The sequence below is a fragment of the Canis lupus genome, chromosome 1, assembly GCF_011100685.1.
Source record: "Canis lupus familiaris isolate Mischka breed German Shepherd chromosome 1, alternate assembly UU_Cfam_GSD_1.0, whole genome shotgun sequence".
NCBI classification, from domain to species: Eukaryota; Metazoa; Chordata; class Mammalia; order Carnivora; family Canidae; genus Canis; species Canis lupus.
Genome location: NC_049222.1, coordinates 107,483,586 through 107,497,028, shown reverse-complemented (window position 1 = coordinate 107,497,028; position 13,443 = coordinate 107,483,586).

Below are 13,443 nucleotides of genomic sequence, written 5' to 3'. Positions count from 1 at the left end.
AACCAACATCAGAGCCAGCATTGTTGTCTCCGCTGCCTTTCTGTTCTAGTCACATCTTCCTGTGACTGATGCCCTACCATCATCTTTCACTTATAAGGACCCTTGTGATTGTTTTAGGACGACTTAGAAAATCCAAGAATGGTTCTCTGTCTTAAAACCAGCCGTTGAGAAACATTAATTCCTTCTGCAACCTAATTCCTTTTTGCCATGTAGCAGAACACATTCACAGGGCCCAGGGATCAGGACATGGATTCTTTGGGGAGACCATTGTTCTGCCCACCACAGGGGCATGAGTGAGACAAGATTGGATACAAATTGATAAGTAGTGAAGCTAGGGGATGGTCACTGGGTCACCATATTATTTTACTTTTGTATATGCTTCGAATTTCTGTAATGAAGAATTAAATGAGTAAAAATACTGCCCAGACCTTTTCTACCTCTGTCAGCTGATTTTAGAGAACCCCTCTTCACTTCAGCCCTGCTCAATGCAGTCTTAAGTTACAAGTCAAGGACAGGGGTTAGTGCAACAGTGGTCAATGTCACAGGGGTCTAGTCCAACTGCTTATGCAGTTTATTTGTGTCCTCTGGCTCTGCTTGTCCGATCCCAGGTCTATCTTCTGATCCACTCAATCTAAAATACTTGAGGAGGTCCAACAGAATGAGCTCATGATGGGCCATGCTGGCTATATGTCATGTAGTATCCTGTGTTCTGAAGCTCCATCTCCACCAGTAGCACACCAAGAATTCTCTTTTTTTAGGGGGGTGGAGGAGAGGCAGAGAGAGAGTATAAGCAGGCTCCTCATTCAGCACAGAATCCAAAGTAGGGCTCAATCTCACAACCCTGAGATCATGACCTGAGCCGAAACCAAGAGTTGGATGCCTAACTGACTGAGCCACCCAGACTCCACCTCCAAGAATTCTTTTTCTTAAGTAAAGATTTATTTTATTTATTTATTTGAGAGAGGGAGAGGATCTCAAGCAGACTCCATGCTGAGTGCAGAGCCCAATGTGGGGCTGATCTCAGGACCCCTAGATCATGAGCTGAGCCCAAACCAAGAGTTGGAGCTTAACTGACTGTGCCACCCAAGTGCCCTTAGAATACTTGTGTGCGTGTGTATGTGTTTTTAAGATTTTATTTATTCATGAGAGACAGTGAGAGAGACACACACACACAGACACAGGCAGAGGGAGAAGCAGGCTCCATGTTGGGAGCCCGATGCAGGACTCGATCCCAGGACTCCAGGACCACACCCTGGGCCAAAGGCAGGTGCTAAACCACTGTGCCATCCAGGAACCCCCATAAAGATTTTAATTATTTATTTATTTGAGATAGAGCAAGAGCACAAGTTGGGGCAGAGACGCAGAGGGAGGAGAAGCAGGTTCTCCATTCAGCAGGGACCCCAACGGGGGCTCGATCTCAGGACCCTGAGATCATGACCTGAGCTGAAGGCAGATGCTTAACTTACTGAGCCACCCACGCACTCCCCTATAATTCTTTCTGAATGTTGCTTCAGAACATGGGGCCTTGCTTCAGAGTGCTGGGGTTGGCAATTTGATGCCCCTACTGGGAGAATCCTCAGCATAAACTCTGCATGCATTTTTGCCAACCCAGAGATATTTCTAGTACCATGGAGTCTGTTGAGTCCCCTGACCCAATGGGTAGAAATGGTAGCATTGCAGCTTATCCCTGCTACAGGGCCTTTCCTGGCCTGGGAAACCACTTAAAGCTGGAAGTCTTCCGTGTCACCCAGGAAATGAGTAGAAGTGTATTTCTAAGTGTAGAACATGGTGATGCCCGCACCAGTGGAATGAAGAATATGTTTTTCTTAGGGATGAGATGCAGTATTTTACCTTTTACTTTTGAGGAGGTATGACTTCTTATGCTCCAGGCTACTGGACTCCAAAAACTTTTATGGATGTGGCAGGTCCCTGAAACATTGTAGAATTTACTTCCCACCCTTTGGAGGGCACATGTCTTATCAATACCTTCAGTGCACTTGCTGCTTCTTGCTCATCCAATTTGACTAACGTGATATTATTGGTGGAGTGAACTAAGGTAGTGTTTTGAGGAACATTTAAGCCAGTACTGTGAACCATATATGTATTGAAAAATTGTCAACACTTGTGTACCTGGATTAGAAGGTGATTTTTTTTTTAAGATTTTATTTACTTATTCATGACAGACACACAGAGAGGGAGAGAAGCAGAGACACAGGCAGAGGAAGAAGCAGGCTCCATGCAAGGAGCCTGAGGCGGGACTCGATCCCAGGTCTCCAGGGTCACACCCCGGGAGGAAGGCGGCACTAAACCGCTGGGCCACCGGGAAAGTCCAGAAGGTGATATTGTTAAGGTGTCAACAATATGCAAAGTGTCCTACAGATTCAAAGCAATCCCATTGGCATTTTTTTTTTTTTTAATGATAGGCACACAGTGAGAGAGAGAGAGGCAGAGACACAGGCAGAGGGAGAAGCAGGCTCCATGCACCGGGAGCCCGACGTGGGATTCGATCCAGGGTCTCCAGGATCGCGCCCTGGGCCAAAGGCAGGCGCCAAACCGCTGCGCCACCCAGGGATCCTGGCATTATTTGCAGAAATAGAAAAATCCATTCTACTTTGGAAAGTCAAAACAACCTTGAAAAAGAAGAACGGGGACGCCTAGGTGGCTCAGCGGGTGAGCATCTGCCTTCACCTCAGGTTGTGATCCTAGGGTCCCGGGATCAAGTTCCGCATCAGGCTCCCTGCATGGAGCCTGCTTCTCCCTCTGCCTGTGTCTCTCTATCTCTCTTTGTGTATCCTGAATAAATAAATAAAATCTTTAAAAAAAAAGAACGATGTTGTATATCTCACACTTCCTGATTTCAAAACTTATTACAAAGCCACAGTAATTGGGCACCTGGGTGGCTCAGTAGGTTAAACATCTGCCTTTGACTCAGGTTATGATCCCAGGGTCCTGGAATCAAGTTCCACTTTTTTTTTTTTAATTTTTTTTTTTTATTTATGATAGTCACAGAGAGAGAGAGAGAGAGAGGCAGAGACATAGGCAGAGGGAGAAGCAGGCTCCATGCACCGGGAGCCTGATGTGGGATTCGATCCCGGGTCTCCAGGATCGCGCCCTGGGCCAAAGGCAGGCGCCAAACCGCTGCGCCACCCAGGGATCCCCCTGGAATCAAGTTCCATATCAGGCTCCCTGCTCACTGAGGAGTCTGCTTCTCCCTCTATGCCTCCCCCTGTTCATGCTCCCTTTCTCTCTCTCTTAAATAAATAAAATCTTTTTTTTTTTTATTTTAAAAAGAAAGATACAGGGATGCCTGGGTGGTTCAGTGGTTAAGCCTTTGGCTCAGGGCATGATCCCAGGTCTGCGGATTGAGTCCCCAATCGGGCTCCCTGTGAGGAGCCTGCTTCTCCCTCTGCCTATGTCTCTGCCTCTCTCTGTGTGTCTCCCATGAATAAATAAAATCTTTTTTTTTTTTAAAGAAAGATACAGTAATCAAAGTAGAATGGTACTAGCATAAAGGCAGGCATGGCAACCAACAGAAAAGAATAGAGAAGTCAGAAATAAACCTTCATATATATAGTCAAGTGCTCTTTGACAGGTGTCCCAAGACTACTAAATGGGGAAAGGGCAGCCTTCTCAAAAATGATTTTAGGAAAAATGGCTATCCCCACACAAAAGAACAAAATTGGACCTTAACGTTACCCTAGGAACAAAAATTAACTCAAAATAGACCAAAGACCAGAATACTCCTAAACTCTTTTTAGGGGATCCCTGGGTGGCTCAGTGGTTGAGTGTCTGCCTTTGACTCAGGGCGTGATCCCAGGGTCCCGGGATCGAGTCCCATGTTGGGCTCCCTGCATGGAACCTGCTTCTCCTTCTGCCTGTGTCTCTGCCTCTGTGTGTGTGTGTGTGTGTGTATTTCTCATGAGTAAATGAATAAAATCTTAAAAAAAAAACCCACTATTTTTTAAAAAGATTTTTAAATTTATTTTTAAGTAAACATCCAGCATGGGGCTTGAACGCATGACCCCCAGATCAAGAGTTGCATACCCCACTAACTGAGCCAGCTAGGTGCCCCTATTACATTCTTAAAACACAGAGCAAAAGCTTCATGAACATTGGATTTGATGATGACTTCCTGGATATGACAGCAAAAGCACAGACAACAAAATTCAAAATATATCAAATAAATTAAAAAAATAAATAAAATAGATAGATAAAAATAAAAAAAAACTTCCGTACATCCAAAGACACAGTCAACAGGGTAAAAAAGCAGCCCACATACTGGAAGAATATATTTCCATGTCATCTATCTGATAAGGAGTTAATATCCAGAACTCCTACAACTCTACAAAAACAAAACAAAAAAACAAATGACCCTATTCAAAAATGGGCCAAGGACTTGAATAGACATTTCTCCAGAGAAGATACACAAACGGCCAAAAAGCCCATGAAAAGATGTTCCTGGTGGTTGCCAGGAGCTGAGAGGAGGGAGGAATGGGGAATGAGGCGGTTTTGTTTAATGGGCACAGAGTTTCTGCTTGAGATAATGAAAAGTTCGGCAAATAGATTGTGGCTATGGTTATACAACTTTGGGAGAGTAATGAATGCCACTAAGTTGTAAACGTAAAGATGGTTAAAATGGTGACTTTTCTGCTACGCATATTTTAACTGCAATTTGAAAAGCCACAGATTCCATTTGGTCTTGATCCCAAGACCTGGGTTGGGCTGGGCTCACTCATCTTTTTTTTTTTTTTTAAGGATTTTATTTATTTGTTCATAAGAGACAGAGAGAGAGCAAGAGAGAGCGAGAGGTAGAGAGAGAGAGAGAGAGAGAGGCAGGGACATAGGCAGAAGGAGAAGCAGGCTCCCTGTGGGAGCCCGATGTGGGACTTGATCACAGGATCCCGGGATCATGACCTGAGCCAAAGGCAGACACTCAACCACTGAGCTACCTAGGTGCCCCTGGGCTCACTCATCTTGTGATGGTCACCAATGGGTCTGCATTGAACTGGAGGGTCATCTGGCACATGGAATGGCCTGGATTCTCCCCCTTCATGGGCTCTCTTCAAGAGATCTCCCCAACCAGGCAGCCAGCCTTGTTTTACGGTTGCTCAAGGCTGCCCAGCATTAAAAAATGGAGCTGCCAGGTCTTAAGCTTAAATCTAGAGAAAGGCATAGCATCATTTCCATCTTGTTCTATTGGTGAAAGTAAGTCACGAGGCCAGGTTAAAGGGGCAGGGCCTATGCAGGGTGTGACCCCTGGGGTTTCTGGCTCACTGGGCCTCTAATGAGACAGACTATCACAACAGCTAACTGTGTGTTCCTGCGGTGACCTGCTCCCTAGTTTCCACCTCCAGGTGGTAGAGGAAAGCCGCTGCCCTGGAGGGGATGCTTCAGCAGTGTCCTTCCGGGAGGTTTTCCTGGAGGTGTAGCCCAGGGTCCACTCCTCCGACCCTTCCTGACATTTTCTGTGTTTATTTACTTGTATTAAATACTTTCTGTTTATGGGGTGCCTGAATGGCACAGTTGGTTAAGCCTTGACTCTTGATTTTGACTCAGGTCTTGATCTCATGATTGTGATCCAATGGTCGTGAGACTGAGCCCTGAGTCAGGCCCCTTGGTCAGTGCAGAGCCTGCTTGAGATTCTCTCTCCCTCTCCCTTTGCCTCTTCTGCTCACTTGCTCTCTCTCTCTCCAACAAATAAATAAGTAAATAAATCATGGTCGCTCTCTCCAATCAGTCAATCAATCAATCTTAAAAAAAAAAAATCCTTCTTGGAGCACCTGGGTGGCTCAGTGGTTGAGCCTCTCCCTTTGGCTCACGTGTGATCCTGCGGTCCTGGGATTGAGGTCCCTCAATCAATTGAGGACCCCTCCATCGGGGTCCCTGAAGGGAGCCTGCTTCTCCTTCTGCCTGTGTCTCTGCCTCTCTCTCTGTGTCTCTCATTAATAAATAAAATCTTTCCTGCTTAAAACAAGGAGAGCTTTTGTAGCAAAGCCCCACAGCTGAGGTGGCTTCAATGGCAAACGTCTCACAGGTGGAGAGACTCGCAGTCTGAGATCAGAGTGTCTGGCGGGTTCATTCCTTCTGAGGCTGTGAAGGTGAATCCTATTCCCTACCTCTCTCCCAGCTTCTGGTGGTCGGCTGGCAATCTTTGGAGCTCCTTTGTGTGTGGAAGCATCACCCTAATCACTGCCTGTATGTTCACAGGTTCTCCTGTGTCTGTCTGTGTCCCTTATGTTTTCCCTGTATACTTTAACCATGAACCCTGTAATATAATAAGAAATGGTTGGTCTTTGCCCTTAATTCTTAGAGGAGAGGAAGGAAAAGAAACCCTTTTTCATCTACACTCTCATGTGAAGTGACTGGGGTCCTGCTAATTAGACTGGTAAAAAAAAAGACAGATAAACAAGAGAAAAAGTTTATTATTAGGTATGCCTATGGACCCAAAGAAGTGGATAAGCCTGAGAACTTATATACCTTTTTGAAAATATATATTTATTTTATTTTGAATTTTTTTATTTGATGGCACAAGCAGAGGGAGTGGCAGAGGGAGAGGGAGAAGCAGACTCCCCATTGTGCAGGGAGTCTGATTCGGTATTAGATTCCAGAACCCTGGGATGATAACCTGAGCTGAAGGCAGATGCTTAACTAACTGAGCCACCCAGGTGCCCTGTACATACCTTTTTTAAAAAAAGATTTTACTGGGATCCCTGGGTGGCGCAGCGGTTTGGCGCCTGCCTTTGGCCCAGGGCGCGATCCTGGAGACCCAGGATCGAATCCCACATCAGGCTCCCGGTGCATGGAGCCTGCTTCTCCCTCTGCCTATGTCTCTGCCTCTCTCTCTCTTTCTCTCTCTCTCTCTCTCTGTAACTATCATAAATAAATAAAAATTTAAAAAAAAAGATTTTACTTATTTATGCATGAGAGACATAGAGAGAGAGAGGCACAGGCGGAGGGAGAGGCAGGCCCCATGCAGGGAGCCCAACATGGGACTCAATCCCAGGTCTCCAGGATCCCACCCCGTGCTGAAGGTGGCACTAAGCCAGTGAGCCACCAGGGCTGCCCTGTACATACCTTTTTAACAATGAATGATAAATTTTGGACAAGCCATATGACAAAAGAAAAAGGATTTTAGGTTAGGGCTGATAAGTTGTGGGGAAATGACTAAGAAATACACAGAGGGAAACTAATGGAAGATAAGGATTATCTTATAAATCTTTGTTCGCAGAACAATCTGAGTGCCAACTTCCCATCTTATCCATGGCCTTAAGCTCTTCCAGGTGGGGATTTACAGAAGTCCTAATTTCTCAGAAGTTTCTGCCTTTGGTTAGATGAAAGAAGCTCCAAGAAGGCTTCTTTCTGACTCTATTGATTCTCATTTGCCTCCAGCTCAAAATAATCCTATGCCAAAGTGGTATATTTTGGGGTGGCTATTCTGATCCCCTCTCTTGGCACAGAGCTCCTAAAAATCCCTTTCAAAAGGAGATTACTTGGAATCTCCTGAATGATAAAAATGTTTCGGGCATACTGATGAGATATGTCTTGGCTGAGAAGCCTCTGGGTACCTTTCAGATAGGAGCTGGTCTCCAGAAGGAATAAGACATGATTAGATAGTTGGTTCCTGGGGCACCTGGGTGGCTCAGTGGTTGAGCATCTGCCTTTGGCTCAGGTCATGATCCTGGAGTCCTGGGATCAAGTCCCACATGGGGCTCTGCGCAAGGAGCCTGTTTCTCCCTCTGCCTATGTCTCTGCCTCTCTCTGTGTGTCTCTCATGAATAAATAAATAAAATCTTAAAAAAAAGATAATTGGGACCTTCAGCCACACCCCCTAACCTCTGGATGGAGATGTCAGAGGAGGGATTGGCGATAAGAGTTCAATCACCAATGGCCACTGATTTAATCAATCATGCCCACATAATAAAATCTCCATAAAAAGCCCTGAACAACAGGGGGGCACCTGAGTGGTTCAGTTGGTTAAACATCAGTATCTTGGTTTCAGCTCAGGTCATGATCTCAGTGGTCAGTTGATCCAGTAAATTATTTAACCTGAGAGGCAGGTGTCATGGGAACTCTTGAATTTGTAGTTGGCTGGGTAGAAATGTGCGTGGCCTGGGGACCTTATTTGCAGCCAGCATCTGAAGCAAGGCAGTAGTGGGGAACTGAGCCCTTAACCTGCGGGGCCTGGGTTAACTCTTGACTGCTAACATCAAAATTGAACTGACTTGTTGGACATCTAGTTGATGGCAGAAAATCAGAAAAGTAGTTGGTGGGTGGAAAACCACAACATATTTGATGTCAGGGATGGAAAAAAACCCTTTCAAACCTCAAAATAAGCTTTTGAATAATTTCAGTATTCTTTTTTTTTTTTTTTTTTTTTTTTTTTTTTTTTAAGATTTATTTATTTATTTATTCAGAGAGAGCGAGAGAGAGGCAGAGACACAGGCAGAGGGAGAAGCAGGCTCCATGCAGGAAGCCTGATGTGGGACTCGATCCCGGGACTCCAGGATCACACCCTGGGCTTCAGGCGGCGCTAAACCGCTGTGCCACCAGGGCTGCCCTAATTTCAGTATTCTTGATTGGTTTGTGATAATAATATGTCAAATATTATTATTCATGAAGTTTTAATGTTTGTCATCTTTCTAATCTTTCAGAACCATGCTGATTAGTATTATGTGATAATTAAATATATTGGCTTTAGGCACATATTATTGCTCTTCTATAGAAAATAAAATCTTTGGAGCAGCTGGGTGGCTCAGTCAGTTAAGCATCTGACTTTGGCTCATCAATCTCCTTCCTCAATGAGGGGTCTGCTTCTCCCTCTTCCACTGTCTGCACTCTGCTTCCCCTGCTTGTGCTCTCTCTCTTTCGAATAAATAAATAAAATCTTAATTAAAAAAAGAAAGGAAAATATTTGCTTCTCTCATCTATTTCCTCCGAAGATAGATTCTTCTTTAGAATAATTGGGTCAAATCTTTTAAAAATGGCCTCATTGGAATTTTGATTGAACTTGCATTAAAACCCTGATATAGTTTGGGTAGAATTAACATCAGCACAGCATTCAGACTAGCTATCCAGGAAAACAATTAGTCCATCACGCATTCAAGTACTCTTTTAAAAGTATATTTGGGCCTTAAGGGTATGCAAATGGATTACTCATAGTCACTGGTCCTTGGCATGCACTACTGTTATGTGTGCCAATTACTAAGCTATTATCTCTTGGCTTCAAATCCATTCCCTGGTTCTGAGGTTTGTGAATCTGGGATGACAGCTCTGCTAACCACACTGCTGCTTTGCCCATGGGCTGTGTTGGACTCTGCCAATAGGGGGCACCAAAGAGACCGTGGAAGCCTGGAGGAAGCAGGAGGGAGCACATTCCTTCCTGTTTGTTCTCTGCTTCTTTCCTGACCCTTGCTTGTTCCCATCAACATCAGCATTAGCCAGCACAGCTACTTCACCCCGGGAGGAGCCAGTTCCTTCCTGTAGCAGCTGCTAGATAGAGTTTGCAGTTTTCCCAAACCTTGGACATCCCTCAGAGATGCCAACACCATTTTACCAACATGTTTCCCAGAGAAGGTTCCAGCCTCTCATGGTCCTCTGAGCTCACATGATGCACTAGCTGGGCAGTAACCCCCTCCTCATTATCTGAACTTCATCGCTAGTGGATCCACCTCATCCAAGTCTTTAGTTTTAATAATCCTAAACTTTATCCTTTGTTTTTTTTCTGTCTCAGGGGGCAGTAGCTGCTTCTTGTAGTTACTGCTACCATGATACCGTTGGGTTCTCTTTTTGCCTTTCAGTTACCTGCTTACCAATCCTTTATACCTAATTAGCATATATTTATATATATGAAATCATCTCTGGGGGCACCTGGGTGGCTCAGTTGGTTGGGCGTCTGCCTTCAGCTCAGGTCATGATCCCAGGGTCCTGGGATTGAGTCCTGTATTAGGCTTCCTGCTCTTAGGGGAGCCTACTTCTCCCTCTCCCTCTGCCTGCTGCTCCCCCTGCTTGTGCGCACCCTGTCTCTCTCTGTCAAATGAATAAATAAATAAAATTTTTAAAAAAGAAAAAAGAAATCATCTCTGCTACAATCACTGCTGTGACTTCTGTCTCCTGAGTATACCTTGACTGACACCAATATTTGCAACCGGAAGTAGATTCTCAAAGGTAGGGTTTGAGGGATGGTTTCATTGTTTTTTAGGGGCTGGACACAGTGATGAGCTCCTTGCCAATGAGAAAGAAGGTGTTAGTGAGTCATAATATGCAGTGGCATCATGGTTTATCATATATTATCACCCGGGTTGACTTTGATGAAGTTCCAACTGGAGTGGGTGACTTGGGAGATCACTTGGCTACTTCGATTGATCATTAGTATTAATAATAGCTACAAGGATATGAGTATTCGTGGTTTCTTCTGAGTGCCCTGACATGCTTACTGAACGAACATTTTAAACTCTCAGCTTCAGTTGCACTCAGGGTTGTGTTTGAGCCCCAGTTGGGTGTGGAGGGTGTATTTTATTTTAAAAATAAAATCTTTAAAACAAAGCAAAGCAAAAACACAGGTTTCCCTCACACTATCCAAACATTCGCTTTACACTACTTAACTTTTTTAAAAAAGATTTTATTTATTTATTTATTCATGAGAGACACACACACAGAGAGGCAGAGACATAGGCAGAGGGAGAAGGAGGGTCCCTGTGGGGACCCTGATGTGGGACTTGAACCCAGGATCCTGGAATCATGACCTGAGCAAAAGGCAGATGCTCAACCACTGAGCCACCCAGGTGCCCCAACATTACTTCACTTTTACAAAAGAGCCACATTAGTACCTTTTAACTCTAATCAAAAGACATCCAAAGAAGGTCTTCACTTTTATGAAATGCTAATTGCTTTTATGCTTTATGCCATTTCTGCTCATGAAAGGTTTATTTTTTTTTATTTTTAAAAAGATTTTATTTATTCATTCATGACAGACAGACAGAGAGAGAGGCAGAAGGAGAAGCAGGCTCCAGGCAGGGAGCCCAACCTGGGACTCGATCCTGGGACTCCAGGATCATGCCCTGGGCTGAAGGCAGGTGCTAAACTGCTGAGCCACCCAGAGATTCCCTCATGAAAGGTTTAATATGACCACTCTACTTCCAGACGGTGAGGGAAATCTGTACACTCTTCCAGGCTTTTCCTACCACCACTCCACTGAAATTACTTTTGTTGCTCAATCCTATGGTTGGTTTCTATGGTTGGTGACCTGCAAGGTATTTGATTGCTCCTTCCCAATTATTGATAACTTTGTTTTTAAAATTTTTAAATTAAAAAAATTTTTAGGGATCCCTGGGTGGCGCAGCGGTTTGGCGCCTGCCTTTGGCCCAGGGCGCGATCCTGGAGACCCGGGATCGAATCCCACGTCGGGCTCCCGGTGCATGGAGCCTGCTTCTCCCTCTGCCTGTGTCTCTGCCTCTCTCTCTCTATCTGTGTGTGACTATCATAAATAAATAAATAAATAAATAAATAAATAAATAAATAAATAAATAAATATATTTTTTTTAAATTTCTTTAAGATTTTTGTTTATTTATTTATTTGAGAGAGATAGAGAGCAGGGGCAGAGGGGCAGAGGGAGAGGGAATCTCAGACCGACTCCCCACTGAGCAAGAAGCCAGACCTGGGGCTCAAATTCATGACCCATAAGATCATGCATTGAGCTGAAATCAAGAATCAGAACCACCAAGGTGCCCCTGAACCACCCAGGTGCCCCTGATAACTTTCTTCACTGGCTCCCAGGACATTACCTTTGCGTTTTCATCCTACTTTTCAGTCTTCACTGAGAGTTCTTCCACTTATCCCATGTTTCTAAATTTTGGGACTGCTACAGGGCTGAGAGTTTTGTTGTCTTTCTCTTTTCAAAAAGTGTACATTGATTTTTTTTTAATAGCTTTATTTAATGTTATGACTTTAACTACTACCACTGTCAATCATTTCCAGATTTATATATCCGGACCCTACCTCTCAATTTTTTTTTTTTACCTCTCAATTAAAAAAAAAAAAAGATGTTATTTATTTATTTGACAGAGAGAGAGAGCAAACACAAGGAGGGGGAACAACAGAGAGGGAGAAGCAGGCTCTGCACGGGGCCTGATGGGTGGCTCCATCCCAGGACCCTGGGATCATGACCTGATCTGAAGGCAGATGCTTAACCAGCTGAGCCACCAGGCACCCCTCTCTCCTTAAAACTCAACAGCGTATACTCAGTATCTCCTTTTGGCTGTCTAACAAGCATCTCAAAGAATATTCACATGCCAGTTCTTGTTTGACAACTGATTTATTTCTTTACCTTTTTCAGTATCTGCCCTACATCACAGAGAGTGACCCTATGGGATCTATTCCCCAACCCTCCATGCCAACCAGCTTCCGCTGCTGGGAGGCCCTGGCTGGAGATTGACCAACATGATGGAGAGAACAGACAACAGGACATTTCTTCTACTCCCTCTGTGCATCAGGGTGCTTCTCTTGAAGTGGCCACAGCTCTTACTAGATAGACCTGCTGTGATTTCTGCTTCTATCAGGTGACCCCAGTCCTTGGACATCACCACCTCCTCCATTTGTCTGTCCTTCTACCCTAGGGATGGTTATAGCTTCCTTTTTTTTTTTTTTTTTTTAAACTTTTATTTATTTATGATAGGCACACAGTGAGAGAGAGAGAGAGGCAGAGACACAGGCAGAGGGAGAAGCAGGCTCCATGCACCGGGAGCCCGACGTGGGATTCGATCCCGGGTCTCCAGGACCGCGCCCTGGGCCAAAGGCAGGCGCCAAACCGCTGCGCCACCCAGGGATCCCTGGTTATAGCTTCCTGCTGAAGCTAATCTCGTTTCCCTCACCATCGCCTTTTGCCCCTCTGGTCTTCCATCCCCCATCCAACCAACCACTGCATCAAATGTTCGAAGTAGTTGCCATTTATTGGTTTGGTCTTAATTGTTACTTTTTTTTTTTTTTTTAAGATTTTATTTATTCATGAGAGACACACAGAGAGAGGCAGAGACATAGGCAGAGGGAGAACCAGGCTCCCTGCGGGGAGCTCGATGTGGAACTTGATCCCAGGACCCTGGGATCATGCACTGAGCTGAAGACAGATGCTCAACCACTGAGTGACCCAGGCGTCCCAATTACTAGTAGGCGTACAAATTTTTCTTGGTGTCAAGAGTTGCTTCAGGAAACAGATCCTCAAACTGGGATTCTGGGATTAGGTTGTTCACCCGTGTGAGCTTTAGTGAAATGATATCTTTGCAAGCGGAAAAGGGGAGTACAGTTATCTCTAGACTATATTGTCTCTAGGAGGAATGTGGAAGGGGTTTGGCAGTAGACAAATGTGTTGCAATAGGAAAGTTCTTTCACTCATTAACTACACATCCTTATGTGAATAACTTACCTTCTCTGGCCTTTTTTCTTTTAAAATA